Source organism: Coenobita brevimanus, chromosome 78, assembly GCF_032717465.1.
Source record: "Coenobita brevimanus isolate Jiangsu-jjx chromosome 78, ASM3271746v2, whole genome shotgun sequence".
NCBI lineage: Eukaryota > Metazoa > Arthropoda > Malacostraca > Decapoda > Coenobitidae > Coenobita > Coenobita brevimanus.
In genome coordinates, this window is record NC_137031.1 from 5,845,935 (window position 1) to 5,859,497 (window position 13,563).

Genomic DNA, 13,563 nt, shown 5'->3' on the forward strand with positions numbered 1-13,563 from the left:
GCACGAGCACGTGGTGCACGTAGGCCTAGGGGAGAGGAGGTGGAGCCACTCCCCAGCACGTCTTTCGCCCCACAATATTCCCAAACTTCCTCCCCACAGCCCCAGGATGTGGGGAAAGGAAGGAAAGGGAAGGGAAAGGGTAAAGGAAAAGGGAGAGGGAATAGAAGTGCGAGTGATGAGAGGCGCCGCTCTCCACCTCCCCAACCTCCCCCACCACCCTCACCTCCCCACCCTGACGAAGGGGACGATGGGGACGTGGCTGGAGACGGTGGTGTCACGTGGAACTGGGAAGATGGGAGTAATTTTACTCCCATCATTCACCCTTTCACTGAGGAGTGGCGGTCTGGTTGCACGGCTCCAGGTGTGCATGCGGGTTCGTCTAGGGTGGATTTTTTCCACTTGTTCTTTGGTGAGGTGTTTGTGGGGCGCATAGTTGTACAGACTAATATATTTTCACGAACACAGCGCCGTGAAAGTGAACGTTTGGGAACCACGAGCAGGCATTCCCAACAATATGACTATCCCGTTACAATTTCAGAGATGTTCTTATTTTTGGCCCTGGTTCTCTTGATGGGTGTGGTAAGGAAAAACCAGATTCCTGCCTACTGGACAACTGACCCAATGATCCTCACACCTTTCTTTGGAAAGGTGATGAGTCGTAACAGATTTCAGTATATTCTCGGCCGCCTCCACTTTTTTGATGCAGAAGATCCAGCCAATGCAAATAACACAGATAAAATGAGGAGAATTAGGCTGGTATTTGAGCATTTACGGGAAATGTTCCGCTCCTCATTTTATCCCTACAGAGACCTCGTCATAGACGAGTCTTGTGTTGTGGAGAGGCAATATTTCCTTTAGGCAGTACATACCCAGCAAGAGACACCGTTTCGGGTTCAAGATCTTTGTTATGTGTGACTGTAAGACTGGTTATGTGCAAGACATAGTCTTGTACACGGGTGCACAGACAGATATAACAGAAGATAGGAGTATAGGACTCTCTGGGGCCGTGGTGAAGACAATGATAGAAGAGTACCTTCATCGTGGTCATGTGTTTTACCTGGACAACTGGTACACTAGCCCTCTTCTCGCTAGGTTCCTCCACCAACACAACTCCGGAGTCTGTGGTACAGTCAAGAGAAACCGTCGCCATATGGTCAAGATAGGGAGGAAACTTAACAAGAACGAGGTGGTTTTCTTCCAGGCCAATAACATCCTTGCCACCCTGTGGAACCACAACAGGGAAGTTTGCCTCCTATCAACTGTACACAGCCCCCTGATGCACCGCACAGACTCCGTGGATCACCGTAGTGAGAGGAGGCGCAACGTATGGAAACCCGAGTCTGTACTGGACTATAATCTCAACATGAGGCAAGTGGATCAGTCAGACTCGATGATTTCAAGTGTTGACTGTGCCAGGACCACGATGAAGTGGTACAAGAAACTCTTTTTCCACTTGCTCGACATCACGGTCCTGAACGCCCACTACCTGCACGCAATGACCACCGGAGTATCCGAGACCTTTGAGGGGTTTGTGAGGGAGCTGGCACGTGAAATAATCGCCAAGCATGCCCAGGACAGACCCACACACCGCACCCGCACCCCCATGGCTGCCCAGACTCCCCTACGTCTTGCAGGACGCCACTATCCCAGCGCAATCCCTTCCGACCCAAACCGTCGTAAACCCCAGCGCCGCTGCCATGTATGTAAGCACTCGACAGTCAGACCATCCACTCAGAGAAAAGACACAAGGTACGAGTGTGTCGAGTGCAATGTTGCGTTGTGCCTTCAGCCTTGTTTCAAAGAGTATATATCATAATTTCCTACACTACTGAAACTGTGTGGGATGGCAATATGACGCTCATTATAATGGTAAGGCCAGTCAGTAGGTGCTAAGTCAAATATAAAGTTGAAACGGGTGTTATGTTTTCAGGAAAGTAATGTATAAGTTGAGAATTAGTGTAAGTTGAAAGAAGTGATATCGAAAACTACACCCACTGTGTAAATCTGCGAAAATATGACGCTCAGTAAAACACTCTGGTCAGTAAATATGTGATAGCAAGAATATAAAGTGGAACCGGGTGTAATGTTAGCATGAATACTGTAAAACGTATAAGTTGAACAATAGTGTAAGTTGTAATAATTGATGTCACGAGTACACCCACATTCTGGTCAGTAAGTATGTGATAGGAATTATATAAAGTGGAATTTGTTGTAATGTTAGTAGTAAGGTATTTTATAAGTTGAATACTAGTGTAAATTGAAACAAATGATATCGTGATAACACTCCCTGTGTAAGTACGCGCTAATATGACGCTCAGTTGAATCGTAAGGTCCGAAATTATGTGATATCAATTATATCAAGTGTAAACATGTGCAATGTTAGTGGAGAATTATTATATAAGTACAAAAATAGGTTGTAAGTTGAAATAGTAGTCATAGCGACTTCACTGTGTGTGTTATTATGCGCTATTATTACGCTAAATATTTACGTAAGGCCTGAAATTATCTCAAAACAGTTCTATAAAGTTGAAAAGTGTATAATGTTATTAGGAAAGTATTATGTAAGTAGAAAAAACACAATACGAGTTGAAACAACAGTCACAGCAAGTTCACTCACTACGTAAATAAGCGCTAACATTACACTAAATGTTATCGAAAGGCCTGTGAATACATAAAAACAGTTCAGTAAAATGTAAACTGGTATAATGTTATTGTAGAAGTATTATGTAAGTAAAAAAAATGATATGTATCATGATTTTCGAATGTTAGCGATTCATCGTGACCAGCCTGCCCGATTTTGCTCGTTTCGCACGATGGTACAATGCTTATTTCTGCTCTATTTTTGTATAAAATCCAATTTACTCTTTTATCACATGTTATTATGTTTGTAATAAATACATATCGGCTTACTTTCATTGGTTTCCCAGACTTATAATACCATAGAAAACGTTAGAGGCTCAGACCGCCTACGGAGAACACGGGGCCAGGTGTCACCAAGGCATACCTGTTTAGGGTAATTATGGACCCCGGGGAACAATTTCTTTGTGACTGACCATTGTTTCTGACCAAAAGCGAAAGTTTTAGCAAAAAAAATTTGGGTCCAAAAATGGTCGGGATTGGGGGGTACCATTGGTGAGAAAGTGGTCGGGACGGGGCGGGTTAAAGCGCCTGGTGGTAATGAAAATGAAATAAACAAGTTACTTCTTGGGAATTAGTTAATTATCCGGGAGGAGCATGTGGATTTAAGTGGAAAGACAGACAGGCAAATGAGGAAGTGAAGGAGAGTTGTTATTTAACGTGGATATGTTGAAAAAGATTAGGAAATAATTATCATCATCATAATCATCATAATTATTATTATTTTAATTATTTTTAACATTATTATTCATTGGATATTGTTTTGTGCATACATTCAGTTTAGAGTCTCGTCTGTGACGTGTGAGGAAGGTAATGTCGGACCAAAATTAAATGTTGTGTTTGAACTGTTCCTAAACTGGTCTCTGTGTTTCACCGTGGTCGTATACGAAGAGCTTGTTATGATTTCAGTATATGGGTTTTGAGAGTGCTCATTCCATTCACACTCTTAATGAGTCAACAAAATGTCTTTCGTGTAACGAGTGCAAGTCCAAGGATTTTCGGGTGTTCATAAAGGTTAAGTAATAGGCTGACTTCATCTCTGTAAACAGACTGAGAGATCTGGTATGTGCTGGAGCAAAGGGTCCAGTTTCAGTTGTGCAAGGCAGAGAGAGAGGTCGATGAACTGCGAGAGGCAGATATCAAGAAACCAATGAAGTATGGCAGTACACACACACACACACACACACACACACACACTATAGATAGATAGATAGATATGAATAAAAGAACCAGGGTTGTAATCCACATCTCCATTGAGACTTTTCGGAACAACTCGTTTCGTCATCAGGCCTACCGACAATTAAAAATATGTAATTTTAGGATTACAATAAGAATATTACGGTAAAAAAAAAAAAAAAAAAATCTAGCCAGCAACACAAAACACAAACACCCACAAAATACAACGACATCATTCAACAAACCTTAATATATAAGTAAATTACACACACACACACACACACACACACACACACTCTTCATTGTCATTCTTACTTCTAGCACACACACACACACACACACACACACACACACACACACACACACACACACACACACACACACACACACACTTGGTCATTAACTTGACCTCAGGCTTTTGTCCGTCTGTCTGTTGTCCTTTGTATGGTTGTCCTCTGTATCAGGCCTCTGTCTGTCTTTTCTCTGTCCTGTCTGTGTTGCTCTTTGTCAGTCTGAGTCTCCTCTGTCACTCGCCCTCCCCTTCCCCCTCCCCATTCTCTCTCCTCATCTTCCCCGCCTCTCTTTCTCTCTCGTGCACAGTGTTTTACATTCATTCATTGATCATCAACGGGATCCACTTCACAATTACAACCAGCTGTTGTTCCCTCCTCTCCAGCACCTGCTCCTCCCGTTCAACTCCCAGTCTTTTTATTTATTTTTTTTTTTTTACTCTTATCTTCCCTCTCCTTCACGTCTTTCAGAAAGAATAAACCTCTTTAATCCTGTCTAACTACCTATCTATCGCCAGACGCCTTAATTCTTTAAGGGGTGACCCCAGACACAGTGGCGTATATAGGTCCGTGGAAAGGGTGGGGGGGGCACAGGGGTGAATCCAGAATTTTGTTAAGGGGGGGGGGCGAGCGAAGCAAGCCTCTACAGCTGGGGGGTCTCGGGGGGCGGTGTTAGCCTCCCCAGGAAATTTTTTGGAAATCAAGCACTATTAGGGGCATTTTGAGGCCTCAGGAGGGATACATTGCACTTATCTGATATTCAGTGGCAAAACAATATAAAGAAGTTTAAGTATCTTGGCTGAAACAAAAATGAGCTGTTTGAAAAATATTTAAAAAAGGAATTCTAGAGTACCCGGTATGTATAAAAAAAAAAAAAAAATGGTAGATCATATCCAATTGTTGATTCCTACATTCCTGGAAGCTGCAATGTTCATTTTTATATGAAACATTTAAAAAATAAACCAAAACTCGCATTAATGACTTAGAGAGAGAGAGTACTGTATATGAAACATTGAGCAAATTAAACTATAACTCACATGAAGTTGAGAGAGAGAGAGAGAGAGAGAGAGAGAGAGAAAGTGAGAGAGAGATTACTAAAGTCGTGTGAAAGTTGATCATTTGAAATCAAGCAGCCTATTTTTACGGCTGAATTCATTGATTACTTGTATATGTATTTAGATCTGCAGATATGTAGCCCTACTGGGACAAAAGGGGGGGGCCATGGCCGAGTGCCCCCCCCCCCTATATACGCCACTGCCCAGACAAATCACCACTTCACCCTGTCCTTCGCCAACAGGCTGCTCTCTGTTCAACTCACACCCGTCCCCTCTCTCGTACACCTCGCTCCTCTTTCAGTCTCCACCTCACTTACATAAACTCCTCCTCAGTCTATAAATCTCCATTCTCCCCATATTATCAGATCATATCAAAGCATTTTCCTAATGTTTTCCAGCATATCCACATTATCATAACAACTCTCCTTCACTTCCTCATTTGCCTGTCTGTCTTTCCACTTAAATCCACATGCTCCTCCCGGATAATTAACTAATTCTCAAGAAGTAACTTGTTTATTTTATTCTCATTACCACCAGGCGCTTTAAACCAACTTGGGTCAGGTCTCTAGTAGTGGAATTATTTAGGAAGATAATATCTATTACCCTCAGGTTCGAGAACTTCCACGAAATCTGAATAAAATTATCTTGTGGGAAATAACGTAAGTCACTGGAGAGAGGTACTTAAAGTTCGCGTGGCCGCGTCTTTATTATAATAATCCAGCACATTGGCGCCATCTGTTCTCTAAAAGTCGGGGGGGGAGGGGTTGCTAATTTTGGCAAGCTAAACGAGCCTATACAGCAATATTTGGTGCATATTAAGACTAGTGTGAAGCTCATTACACATATTTAAGATGGAGATGGGATATCTATACTTAAAATGATCAGAGTATACCTACAAAATTCTCGTTTATTTGCAATTTTCTACTAACTCAAAATTTGGATTTTAAAAACATTTTTTTTTCTAATTCAGAATTTGGACTTTTTAAAGCATTTTAAAAAGTGACATGTGGGGACCCAAGGCTTTCATGATTTAAAACAGATTGGCCTTGGGTTCCTTATTCCTTGAATTAAAAAAAAAAAAAAAGTGACCAGCCTACACCCCTAACAGCATTACAATAGAAAAACCTCCATTCACCTCTTGCAAATTCAAGCCTGCATGCAAGACAAGACCATCATCCTAACTATAGTTCATTTACACTAACTTGGCGTAGATTTCCATTTTTTTGCAAAGTATTCCACATAGCTAGACGACAGAAGACAGTGCTATGGCTCTGCATCCATTCCACAGCACTTCTTCGTAATTAGCATCATTTTCTAGTGTTAATCTATTGTTACAACTCAGAATTCAAGATCGAGAGACGGCAGGATTGGGCTAAGTTAGCGCAAAACCAGTACAGCACCCACAAATCAATAAGACAACATACAGTAGTACAGTACTCCCTTCAACAGAATACTTCCCTCATCAAAGTCTGGTTACAAATACTCTCAATTTTGTCCTAATAATGATTCCTTCCTTCACTGACCCTTCACAAAATCAACAATGAAAAAGTAACGAAGATAAACCAATGGAAACTAAGCCTGGGAAGTTAGTCTAATCCATAATATACTGTTTACTAAATTGCTTAATGATCATTTTGCACAATCGAACAGAACTAAACAGCAGATGAATTATGAGGATATTCCTTCACCTTTATCATTCTCTTTCTATGTCTGCCCCCTCTCTTCCTATTTCTCCCATCTTTCCTGTCACTTTAATGTACGGTATATTACTCCTCTTTCCTTTTTAGGCGACTTTACATTGAGTGACAAGCCTAATGGTTTCCTGTAAGCCAAGAAACCATTCACAGTGCTGGGTGTAACCATATTACCAACCCATAAGTGTTCCCTATGTGTCAAGAAGTAGGTTGGTGGAGGGTTAGTGCCCCTCCCCGTAAAACAACTAACTCATATACAAACGGCTACCCATTACGGGATTATGGCGCATGGCTATAGATAGGATACAAAGATGCTTACGAGGCTCCTAAGCACTTCTTTACCAGTGCATACTCCTGCATGTGGCACATTAGTTCTCTCTTGTTTAATATTAACATGATTGCAACGTATTTAGCATTCATCTGTCCATCATCCAATCCCCTTCCTCCCATCAGGAGCACAGCGGTCCAGGGAATATTAAATGTATGTGTATGATGAGATGGAGGAATGGAGTGGAGAGATATGTGGGTGAGACATTTCCCATGTCATTCTATTTACCATAGTAGGGAGCACCTTATTATTTCCTTTTACCGTTATTTTCGTCATTCATTTTCATTCGTAATTCAGATTAGTCTAGTCCGTATCATGTACGCACACGAGCAACTTCTGTGCTGCCAGAAAAAAACGCTTATTCAACATCCTTAATGTCCCATTCGTGCTGAATAATGGAGGTTACAAAACTCACAATGTGGCTTGGCTTATGCCTAGTTTGCCATCAACCACACTCTATATTTTTTCCTTACCTCTGATATATTGCCTATCACAATGCATAGTTGTTCACTACAAATTTCTATTTAGCATTACTACACATTTATGATATAACTTACTTAAACTACATGTAAGAATGAATAGTAAAACAAACTGGGGCTCACGCAGTGCACTTTGTAAACACTGATTCAGTTGATGGGCAGTAATGCTCTACAGAAAATTGTAAATGTGAATGGTAGACTCAATCAGAGTGGTTCTAAATATCTTTATGAAATATATATCCCACCTACATCATTTATGCAAGTCTAGCCACCCTTGTTCTATAGTATTGTAAATATCAGTTACTTCATTCCAGCGTCTAGTATATTTCTTAAAGAAAAAAGTGTGGGGACAATCAATATGTTGTCCCCCCTGAATGAAATGTGGGGGGATATGTCCCCCCCGTCCCCCCCTCCCCCCGCAGATGACGTCCATGATCCAGCAAACATCAAAGGATTAAAATAATCCGAAGGTGAGTCATAGGGTTCTGAAGGATTTATTACCGTCAAAATTAACCCCACAATTTAGATTTCCTTTCCTGTAAACACCAGGCGATCTTCTTCATGTGAGTGTGAGCCATATTAGCCTTAGCCAGATGACTTAAAAGCAGCTGTTCTTAAGTCTTTACGTCATTATTTTAGGGTAGAGGTGCTTGTGCTACATCACAAATAACGAATATATATAGATACAGTAGATAGATAGATAGATAAGGGAATTTCTGTATTTTTCTTCTTTCCCTTATCCTTTCAGTACATTGATCACTATAATTTATAACATTGTTGCCCGTCCTCAGTTTTCCCTCTTTTAGTAAAGATTTTACATACTGAAGGGAAGTATATTAAAAATGTTACTCCCTTTACTAGGGAAGGGTTCTTCTGTACTGAGTAAACAGCAAACATATTGACGCAGAAAGACTAACCAACATTCGCCTCATTTAACTGAAGTTGGTGAAACGTACGTGGGTTTCTTCATGCAAGGAGAACGAAACAAATTATGTTATTTGAAAGTGACGATTTCACTACGTTAGAATATAAATTATTTGTCTTTATATCGATTCCTTTAAACATCCTGTGGAAAATATGGTTACCCTCTGAGACAAGGCTTGGATAAAACTTGACATATCTTGGCATGCATGACTAAAAGGCAATGAACATCCGGTTTAAATTATTATTAAGCAGAGTAAAATTAATACATTACTTCTATGGGGCCATTGTCCGTTTCTTTCATTAACTTGTTTTCGCTTGAGAGGGCTGAAGTCACTGAACGAACAAGTACTTAGTATACATTTACAATAACTTACAATTCGAGTCTCCATTTGATTAGTCCCCTTATTTTTCTCCCCACGTACAACTTTCTGCCACCTACAGAAACCTCACCCAGGAAGGGAAGATGTTGTTTGGGAAGAGACGCGGAAGTAAATAAGTTTGGCTGGAGAGCCGACTGATGATAGTTGACATAACGGACGCCAGACAGCATACACTGTCTGAACATACACACACACACACACACACACACACTCCATACGCACACGCTCTCACGCAGAGTCGTAAATTACAAACCTCAGCCCCGGCAGAGCTGACTTTGAACATAGATATAACATTCCGCTTGATAAAGAGATGCGTGTGTAATGCTCAAAAATTTACGAAGTGTACATGTAAATGTCTGTATCCGGCGATAATATCATGTTAGTAACGGAGCCGTAATTATAAATGAAGAACATGATACCTATTAAACTATCACGTTCGGTAGACTCCAGTGTGGTTAGTTAAACTATTGTTCAGTTACACTAGAGTGGGTGTTGTCTTCAGGTACTTACAGACAATAATGTTCAACTCAAAACACCGACTGAAGAGACTAATGAACTCTCTTCACAGACCGACGTAAGTTTGTTGAGACATTAGGGTAGTTCTATGAAGGAGGTGAAGGAAAACACGGGTCTAAGACAAAATTTTTTTCCTGACTAGTTTCACCAAAAACCTCTTTCCACTGAAGAAGCCTTTTGGTGAAGCCGGTTAAGAATATAACTTTGTCTCAGTCTCGTTTTTCCCTACACCAGCCTCAGATGTTAAGTTTACTAGAGTAAGGTTCCTATGTGTAAGAGGGTGGGGGAGCAGTGGCATGAATCACCATTTTTTTTTTTTTTTTTTAAATCAAGGACCCTAACCATTTTCTATGATAAACAAGTCTTCTAGGAAAATCGTTATTATAATTAGTGATATTCATTTTTACAGAAAACCCGATCTGATTACATTGTGAGGTGTATGGTAATTGTATGAGCGAAAACAAACGTATCAACAAGTGACTGCATACAAAGCTTAATCTTGGGAGATTTTATACATATTAACATACATAGATGCATACATACTATACAAACTTTGTAAATCTCATTTCCCCTATAAATCAACTGGCTTTCCAAATTTAATCGCCAGGATTCAAACAGACAGACAGGCGGGCAGATAGATAAACATACATACATGTGTTGATGTATATTTACAAGTACATTTCCCTCACAACCAACCTGCAATTCCAGATTCAGTAGTCAGAATACAGACAGACAGGCAGCAGACAGACAGGCAGCAGACAGACAGGCCTGTATACATATTCATACATACATGTACAGTATTATCAAGCATACCTTCCGCACAAGGAAACTTTTCCTCCAAATTCAGTAACCGCCACGCTCTCAACAGCTGTGTCATTGACGGCCACACAAACTCTTACACACACCCACTTGAGGCCAGCACCAGCCTAGTTAAATAAATACACACCGCATGATGTAATCGGACCCCGAACACAGACACACCCACACGGCCACTCGCACACACTAGCTCTCATACACCCTTCACTCTGACGCTAATACAGGACCTCTTGTATCCAGAGTGTTATCTCGGTAAAGCTATATCTGTCAGAGGCACTGTTTGTCTGCTAACCACCATCTCTCCTTTATGATGATTTTCTTCTTCAGCTCTCGTACAAGGTTCCGTAAGCAGGTCTCTGAACGTCCTTGTCTCTGATGAACTTAGTGATGCGACTCCTTGATGAAATACGAGGATGCCAGGGTCAGTATATTAAACTGGTAAACACTGCATCTTCACTTTACGTTTTCTGTCTTGCGTTACAACCCATTCAACTTTGGTATGACCTCTCTGGAATCTTAATACCCAGCGTCAACCCCACCGTTTTTAATGTACCGGTTGAGAAGTGTATACACGTCATGTACGTTTCATGTCTGTGTGTGGAGTTTCCTGGGTATTTATATTTTCCTCGATGCGAAAAATTTGCTCTTCCTATAAGACTGTTCTGACTACTGGCTATATGCTGTCAGAATCAGTTTAAGCATTCAGGCAGTCAGTCAGGTTGCCAGGCATGTGCTTCGTTTGAAAGAAACCTGATTAACATTTTAACCAAAAGATCGTTCCGTCTCTGAACTTGGTGCTTTCCATACAACTCTCCCGCTTCTACTGACACATATCATGCCCGTTTTTATGTGTGATATTTGGCACGTAGTTTTCTTATTATTGTTCTCTAAAAAGATCGTACATTTCTCAATAGAAAGCAGATTCCATTACGTTGCTTGTGCTCAACTTATTCCATGTTTTATATGTGGAGAGAGAGAGAGAGAGAGAGAGAGAGAGAGAGAGACTAGTGCTATGTATCCATCAGTCTATATCTATCGATTTATCTATCTTTCTACCTATAAACAGATCGCCTTCATGCTCCAGGTTTTTTCTTCATTCTAGCATCTGGTCATTCCTCTGTTATCCCTTCCTTTTCCTCTTCACCTTCTAGCCAGCCCTGTATCCTCAACACGTCTGTTCTTTCGTTGCACACACACACACACACACACAGCTCGCTGGTGCATACACCGCTCGCTGGTGCAGTGGTAACGTTCTTGCTTGCCATCTGGTAGACGGGAGTTCGCGCCTCGTTCAGGTTGCGAAAAGTTTCACTGACGAAGTGGGTGGTTACTGTCCCCCTTGAGCAAGGGGACGGGTGTGTGCGTGTGTGAAGGTCACAGCCTTGCCCTTAGATCGGACTATATGAGCTCTCAGCTCCCTTCCGGGAGCCATCAGGTGATCCTGACCGACCCGGTGAATTACATACACACTTTTGCGCACTGTTAGCTGAATACAATTGCTTGGCGTCTGAAGGAAGAAAACACTAGGGATGTCACGATCATGGGAGGGTTAATGAAATGTATTAGGAAACTGATCGAGAATCATTGAAAACGTAAGAAAATGTATATAATATCAGCTGACGTGCTTGCTGATTACTCTTAAGGGGGTGAGACCGTCCTCTTTAACAGTGTGTTTGCGTATTATTTACTTGTTTTTATTTTGTGTTTGTGAAGTTGAGCTTGGTAAGAAGTGACTACCCATACGGATAATTACAACTCTCTCTCTCTCTCTCTCTCTCTCTCTCTCTCTCTCTCTCTCTCTCTCTCTCTCTCTCTCTCTAATTCAGGGGCGTATTGCATGTAACAGGGACGCGGGGGCGTAAGTGTACCAATCATGAAATCTGTGAGTAATGATGACAACTCAGTAATAACTAATTCACAGGAAAACGATCCAAGGCAACACCATCACGTGTCACTTGGTTTATAAACATTAAGAACTCCGGAGAAAAATACCGATAAAGAAGAAAACATACAGACGAAAATAAACCTAAAAGCAGTTCCTGACTCTATGTCACCCGGAAATTTGTTTTAATAGTAATATTTACTCGCTGTCCCTATGTACCCCCATTTGTTAAACTGCCTTGAATAACTGTGCCTCTGGAGAGGGACACCTTCACACGATGGCACCTATACAAACGGATGCCTTCAATGTCTGGTTATGCAAATGTTCTTCATCTTCCTCCCTATCTCCCCAGAAGAGAATGGTGGACTGACTGCAGGTGGAAAGCAGCTTCAGCCGGAGTCCACTGGGCTCAGGTTCAGATAAGCTTTGGGCCATAAGAACAATCACAGTTTTGTTATCGATGCCTAAGAACAATCACAGTTTTGTTATCGATGTTATTTCAAGTTGTATTTGATATTTTTTGTTTACTTGCCATATTTTTCTCAGTTTCTGCTTGCCTTCCAACAACGTCATTCACCGGACTGTTGGAGATTGTACTTAATGTTAAGTAAACATTTTAATATTACTTTGTTTCTCATCTTCTATCTCTTTGCCTACATACGTTGAGAGTTATAAATTATCTTAGTGATTTAACATAATCTTTGGGAAGAACAAAGTTTTTCGCAAAAATGAACTTACTGGCGACAGTAATGTGACTGTTGTATTACCTGCATAGAATGTTTCTTTGTAGCGGTGGCTCGATCGGTAGAAAGGTGGCCTGCAGTCCTACCGGATTCAGGTTCAAATCCCCGCTGGAGCAGGGAACAGTTTAAGCATTTGAATTTCATAAAAGCAGAATTTACCCATCTAACAGAAAACCCGCCGACATATAAAACTACCTCCGCTAATACCAATACACCAGTCCTGTATGCGACAGCCCTAGCATGTCTTCAATATGGACGGTGGGTGTTAGCGCCGAAGTGATGACATGTAGAGGTGTATTGTATGTAGGAGGACTACTGGACCTTGGGAGCAGGCTGTGAAGCCTATGCCCAGAGTCGCACACATAAAAAAAATATATATATATAAAATATAAATTTTACCATACATACGTGGATGCACTCTGTGATCTGGATGAGATAGACTTGCGACCCACCACTCATGCTTTCAGCCACGGATCTATCAGAAGTGCAGTGTGTATAAATGAACTCATCCAATGTGCAGAATATATACCGATTAATCTTCATTGCAGTTACATTTAAAGAAAATCTTTTTGTTTTTCGTATTTCATTCTGTTTAACATTAACCCTGATTTAACTGTGAAGCGTGTGAGAGCTATATTAGTGA